We start from the raw sequence: 7,752 nt of genomic DNA on the forward strand, positions 1-7,752 counted from the left end.
AATAAAGTACAAATCGTCTTAAATGAATTTAAAGAATAAATAATTTTTATTTCTTAATAAATTTTATTTCTTTTGTGACTGGTGATGTTATTAAAATGTCGGAATATTAAAAATTTTTGGAGGAGAAGAATGTTATGAAAATTGAAGGTGCTCAAGAAAAAGAATTAAAAAAAACTTATTTAACATTTCAAAAAAAAAACTTATTTACATGCAATTTCTAATTTGTCTAAAAAAGGTGAATATGATACAAAGTATATATTCAAAACAGCAAGATACACAGCCAAACAAATAGGTAATAAGAACTTAGAAAAAATTATCATGTGCATTCTACAAGATCAACAATTGGCATATGATATCAATAAAAACATTGACAAAGAAATAAAAAAAATGTCTCGAGAAGAGGGACTTGATTTTCTATTAAATCATGGTTTTACTAAATCTCAGTACATGGCGATAAGATTGGAAAGTAAAGAAAGAGGTGCAGACATTTATCCTCTTTACAGCGATATTTTGGAATCTAAAAAAAAATGTAGACCAAATAATATGCACATCTCTGACAAAGAGGCAAATGTGCCATTACAAATCGTCTAATGCATACTGTTCAAAGAATAGTAGAATCACAATAGGCGCAAATTATATCTAAAATTACTAATAAAGAAAAGGACTCTTGTTGGGAATTTGATGGAGCCAGTAATTTTTCCCAATTCAACCAAAAATTCGATGAGTTATTTGAAAGTTCATCAGACGATTTGATTTTTTCTGTTACCGTTTTAGCCTTAAGATTTTACACTTGTATTACCATTGTACCTTTAAGAAGTTAAGAAGAAAACATAGGATGTGTGTTGGGCAAACCCAATTCCTAATTCTGTTAGATTTTGCAGACCAATGATCTTAAAGTATGCTAAAGAAAGTAAAGAACTTATTCTCGAAAAAATTTTTTTGTTGAACAATAAATAAATGAACTTTCTGATATTACAATATGGCTACCAAATGCAAAAGTTCCTAATATCAAAAGCTCTTTATTTTTAACAGCCATCGATGGAAAAGTTTTTGCGGAAATCACTGTAACACAGTCTTATCAATTGTGTCCGCTTTGTAAAGCAGCACCTACTGAAATGAGTCGCATTGAAAACTACACAAACATATTTAACACTGAGAAAGCATTTTTAATGGTTTCTCAGTGTTAAATATGTTTATCTAATAATGGCAATACTGCACGGCAAGCTTTTTCTAATTCAATATTGTTATCAGAAATTTTGGATATAGATATAAATCTTATTGTCCATTTAAGAACAATATGTTTGTTTTGTCAAATTCCAATCAAATTTGAAAATTATTGTCTATAAACAGTTTTAATTATCAATGAGAAGTACTCATGGTATAAAATTCCTACTTGTGTTCATAAAGTGTTAGCTCATGAAGCTCAAATCATGGTTGAATTAATTTTACCTGTTGGAACTTTTGGCAAAAATGATGGAGAAAGTCTTCACAAATGTCATAAAAAAGATTGTATAGATCATGCAAGAAACACATCAAGAATTAACAACTTAACTGATGTTTTTTTTCGAGGTTTAGAAAAATCAGATCCTTATACTTCCAGTATTATTTTGAAAAGTCCTTTGAAGTCTTTATGTAAATCAGTACTTCCAGATGAGGTGTTGCAACTTTTACTGATTGAGAATTCCACAAGAAGTAAGGATGTTAATGAAGAGATTTTACCTGAACTAATTGATGTTTATCGACAATTAGGTTTCGTGGATATAGAAGCCAATAGCAGGTTATCCGATAGCGAATAAATACTCAGCTATAACTACGAAATTTACTTTTAATTAAAATAATTCAAAACCATTATTATTAAATGATATCAGTGCTTCTATTTTGCATATTTTTTCTTATTGCGCAAGTCCCCTTACTTGGGGAAAACCTCTTTTGTATTTTTTTTAAAAAAAACAACAATTTTTTTGATTATATTCTTAATCTAATAATTTTATTTTATGTATGTTAAGGAATATATTAAAAAATAAAATTGGAGCGTCATTTTTAGCACTGAATAAAAGTGACTGTCATGTTTTTTTTCATAATCATAAAATTATAAAAATATGATCAATTTAAGTAGAAACATATTTAAATTGAAAATAGTTGTTCTTGGACGGGTCCGGGCAGCATCAAATATCCGATTGATATATAATATATAAAAGTTCACAGGTGCGGTTTAAGAAATAAAATAAAATTTCGAAATTATTGCTTTTCCATTAAATAATTGTTTTTAAAAAAATTGCAACTTTGAGCATCTGCGGGGAAGCGCCAAGTGGTCTAAAAAAAAAATTCCTTCAGAACATAAAAGTATGACTAATTTGCAACAATCTTGCAATCAGAACTTTCTATACGGATTTTCCCAAATCTTGAATTAATGCCACTTTTTTATTATTTCAAACCACTGTGCATTGCTCGGGAGGGCAAAAATGTAAACAAATCTTTTAGAAACATAAAAACAAACAAGTAAATAATAAAACGAACTAGGTATAAAATTTTAAAAGTTATATGTATTTACTCACATTAATACAATTTAAATATAAGTTAAGAGAAATTTAGATTTATTATATAAATAAAATCTTCTCAGTAAATCTTTAAGTAAGTAAAATAGAAACGAGGTGAGCATACAGCTAAATTGTACTGATTAACCGGGTGTTTTTGGAATAAGTTTATTTGATTGTTTATTTATTCGTTGTTTAAATAACAATTTCGTATAATTTAACTTTGTTTATTCTTATGTAACTCTTAAGTGGGCATTAATTTTTTTTTAAATATTTGTTATTATGTTGATTGTATTTTGCATTTAAACAGTGTACACTTTATATACCTCAAAGTGCTTCTAAAGAAATACAAATGTTAAAAGAAAAAGTTCAAGAAACATCAAACATTGCTAATGTACGCATTTATGTAGAGCAGGCAATAAAAAGGATAAAATACTTCCGCATTCTAAAAATAACACAGCCATTATTATATCTACCAATCATGAATAATACACTGTGTGCCTGGGCGCCCGCAGGATTTTTTGATATTTCAGATGAGACACTTTCACACATTGTGCAAACTACAAACTTAAGTATGTTCATACCTATGCCAAATGAGGAGGCCTTGCAAAAACTTAAGATGGCGGAAGACATATTGTAAATTACAAAAGTTATTGCTATGCAAATTTTCCAAACCCTCTCCCCCCCAAAAAAAGAGGGGGGGGTGTAAATTTTCTACGAAATTTAAAATCTGTCAATAAATTTAAATTTAGTTTACGATAGTAAGTTGAAAATTTTACTATATTAGTGTCCTCATGTTTGAGCAGGGGGGCGGGGCAAACATTATAGTGCTTTTTTGTTACCAAGCCTCCGCTATCCCAAATTTTAGCAAGGCCTCCTCATTTGGGATAGTTATGAACATATTTAAGTTTGGAGTTTACACAATATATGAAAATGTCCTATCTGATGCATTACAAGATCCTGCGGGCGCCCATGACTGTGTGTATGTGCTGCTATATCAAACTTGAGAAAACCACTAGTTTCTAAATAGTCTTTAATAAAAAAAATTTTGTTTGCTAAATATTTTTTTCTTTTACAATATAACGTTTTTATAAAACAATTTAATGTTCCTCAATGATTATAAAAAATTTAAGTTTTTTTCTGTTTACTTACTGTTTAAACTTTATGTAATTGTTATCAAAAATAAATTTATATCAATTAGGACTGAAGGATATGTTAAGAAATAAGTAGTTGGCTTTTTTTAAAATCATGTCTATTTACTTTAAAATCATGTCTATTTACTTTAAAATCATGTCTATTTACTTTAAATTCAAAATTTCAAGAAATACAACTTTTTGTTAAAAAAATAAAATTAAAAAAATGATTATATTAATCTAATATATGTTTTAGATAAAGGAATTAAATGTAATGAATGATAAGAAAGAATTCAATGTACTGATTGATTCCATATAAACATATAACACATATAAAGACATACTATTGAAGTTTAAAACTTAACACAAAGTAGACATGAAGCACATGTAACAAATCCAGTCTTGATCTGCTAATAATTCATAATCATCTTGCTTTAAATTTTGCCAAGAACAGTGGAACTAAGCGCAACATATTTCACACTATATATTTCAAACAATAAAATATGCTAACTTGCAATTTGTTATAGCCATTTGGGAATTGATTTGAGTGTAATATTTATGACTTTTATTTAATGCTATTTCATCATTTATCATTGTAAAAAAGTTACAATTACTAGCTCCCTCTTTAATCGTATTACTAAAAATTATAAAAGGACATTTCACTTCCAAACACACCCTTCCATGGCATTTGTATACTATAAATCCGTCTGGTGAACAAGCGAGATACGGTCTTTCATAAAAAATAAAGATACCACATTTTTCAACTTTCAAATCAGTTGTTTTGATACATCCTCTGCAAAGAATTTTCTTATAGCACCTTGCTCGTGTTCCATTCCCCATTTGATAGAAGGCTTGATCTCTTGTGTTATATTCTATATGTTTAATTGTTTTATCTATCAATACCATTTTTTTCTAAAAACATTTTGCATAAAGTTGTTTTATCACCATAAGGATGGTCAGAAAGTATTTTAAAAGATAACTCATTAAGGTCAGGAATACTTTCAATATTTTTATTAAACGTTGTTTAAAAAAGTTTCAAATGAATGTTCATTAAAGTCACGATGACTTTCAATTCTTGTACCAATTTTTTTAAATGCTTTCATTCGTGTTTTCCTTATTATTTATACCATTTGTTTCATTATTTCTTTTCTAACAACTAGTTATTAAACATGGTTTGATACCTTTTTGAAAGGATTTATTCCAGACACACGCTTGTTCAGTACATGTTGGATTACACCAACCTTTGTTGTTAGCATTAGGGTTTAGCTTTTACCGAAAATTTATCGGTAAATCGGTAAAATTGTTTTACCGATTTACCGGTAAAATGATGTCGGTAAATTTCGGCAAACATTGTTTTTTTAATAACAATGAAGGATGCTTGAAAATGTTTTAAAATGCTTGAAATGGCTCAACCAATAAATTAAAAATTTAATTAAAAATTTAATTTTCATTTTCCTCTCAACAAAGTTGTTGTTTGTTATGCTTGAAAAGTGATTTTGTTGGTTTAGTTTTGTCTAAACACTTTAAGAAAAATGTTTTTACTTTCTTGTGACTTATTTATCAATCAATGTATTTTGGAAAACGATATTACATCCACGGTCATTTACAAATAGTTATAAAACTAATATTAAGTAAATACCTATAAGTTGATATAAAAAAATATTTTTTTAACACATATAATAATAAAAATGATGAACAATGAATTAATAATAATGATAACACTATAATCATAAAAAATAATATATTGAGTGTAATATTTATAAATTTACACTAAATAAAACCAATTAACTAAAATAAACAGAAAGAATTAAATAGTTTTAAATACTTAACATATATAAAAAGTAAAACAAAGAATAAGTACATCCAAGGAGATTTTTTAGATACAAAAAATTTTAATAAATAACAACAAAAAAAAAAAAAAAAAAAAATAAAGAAAAATTAGACTGAATATAAAAAATAAAAATAATAATAATACTAACTAACTATAATCAATACTACTAGAATACAACCGTTACAATAATAATCCAAAAAACTTAAAATAAACACGTCACACTCTAATATAAAATAATTAAAATCTCCAACTAACAGATAAAAACAGATTAGGTGGGTAAAAATGTATAGGAAAAGTCAACAAACGAGAAAATCAGGAACATTAAAACACAATACAAACACACACACAAAACAAAACATATATCATAATAATAAAAAACATAAAAATAGGGACAAAATCACAGAAAAATCAAAATTACACAACATTTAAACATAGAAATAAATTTTAAAAAGTATATATTTTTGTTACATCTTTTACTTTTCGAATTTATAAAAACGTTCCATATTTTTCTTAACTTTGTTTTGCGTTTAACTCCTTTTTTTTCATACATTTTAATTTAAAGATATCTTTTTGTTGTATTTGATTGACATTTTTTTTCTTTTTTTTTCTTTTGACTTAATTTTGTTTATGCTTTTATTTATTCTTTAATATATATATATATATATTTTTTTTTTTTTAATAGTTTTTGTTTTTTTCTAGATGATTCTTTTTTCTTACTTTTTCACCGTTACAAAAATGCGACCGCCATTTGCGATGCCATTGCAAAGTCTTTATTATTCATATTTATTGTGGTCTTTATAACTAAATTTGATTTGCGTTTTGGCAAAATGTTGGACGCTTGGAAACACTACACCTTAAACACAGGGAAAACAGTTACTTGCAAAATTTGTGGAAATACAAGTCAATACACAAGTTCCACAACTGGAATATGGTATCACTTAGACAAGAAACATGGAATCAAAAAGGAAACACAGGAAAAAGTGACACCAAAAGCTGCATCACAATCAAAAAGGCCTAAGATTTCAACTTTTTTTCAAAAGCAATCAATTGAAGAAGTGATTTCAAGACTTACAGCACTGGATGGATTTAGTTTCAATGCCATTGTTAACAGCTCTTTCATTCGATCAGCAATGTCTGAAAAAGGTTATGATTTCCCAAAAAATCAAAAACAAGCAATCCAGTCAGTTAAAAAATTTGCAACTGGCGTAAGGAATGACCTTAAAAACACTTTCAATTCTTTAGTGACAATGGGAAAACGCTTTTCAATTACACTGGATGAGTACACTTCTTTGAAAAATCGAAGGTACATGAATATTAATATTCATCAAAAAAACAACCGCTGGAATCTGGGCTTGACTCAAATTTCCGGATCTCTGCCGGCTGAAAAAGCTGCAGCTGTTGTCACTGAAAAAGTGGCAGAATTCGGGTTGAAACTAGGCGACAGCATTGTCTGCTCAGTTACTGACGGAGCTTCCATGATGGTTAAGTTCGGAAAACTGGTTCCAACCGAGCATCAAACTTGTTATACCCACGGAATGCACTTGGCCGTTCAAGAAGTGCTGTACAAGAAGCCTTCTCAACGAATCCAACAAAACTCATTTGAAGAAACAAGCGACGACGACGAAGTCAGCAGTGACGAATCTGAATCTGACACCGAAGTCAGTTTTCTTGGTGCCGCCATTGATGAAAACATTCCCATTCCGAAAGTGAAAGTTCACTTGCAATCTGTCATCACAAAAGTCAGAAAAATTGTCAAGTTATTTCGAAAATCGCCCGTCAAAAATGACGTCTTTCAAGAAGAAATTAAGAAAGAGCACGGAAAAGAGGTTTCACTTATCCTTGACTTCAGAACAAGATGGAACAGTCTGCTGTCAATAGTTCAACAGTTCCTCAAAGTCAAACATTCAATCAGAAAAGTATTGAAGGACATTTCACCACATTTGATTTGCAGTGATGATGAAAAAGACATTTTATCCGACATTGTTGCTGCTCTTGAACCAGTTAAATTAGCAGCAGAAGCACATTGCCGACAAAATACAACTCTTCTTACTGCTGAAGGAATTTTCAAGTTTCTTGTGAACAGGCTGAAACAAAAAGATTCACCTCTTTGCATTGCAATGAAGAGTGCAATTTTGAGACGTTTTGAAGAGAGAAGGCAGAGCAATCTTGTAAGCTTGTACAGATATCTTTCCAATCCAGAATGCTTGTCCGACATTGAAGAGCATAAAGTTTTCAATATGCCTCCGAAGTCTGT

The sequence above is a fragment of the Hydra vulgaris genome, chromosome 11 (assembly GCF_038396675.1).
Source record: "Hydra vulgaris chromosome 11, alternate assembly HydraT2T_AEP".
In the NCBI taxonomy this organism is placed as follows: Eukaryota; Metazoa; Cnidaria; class Hydrozoa; order Anthoathecata; family Hydridae; genus Hydra; species Hydra vulgaris.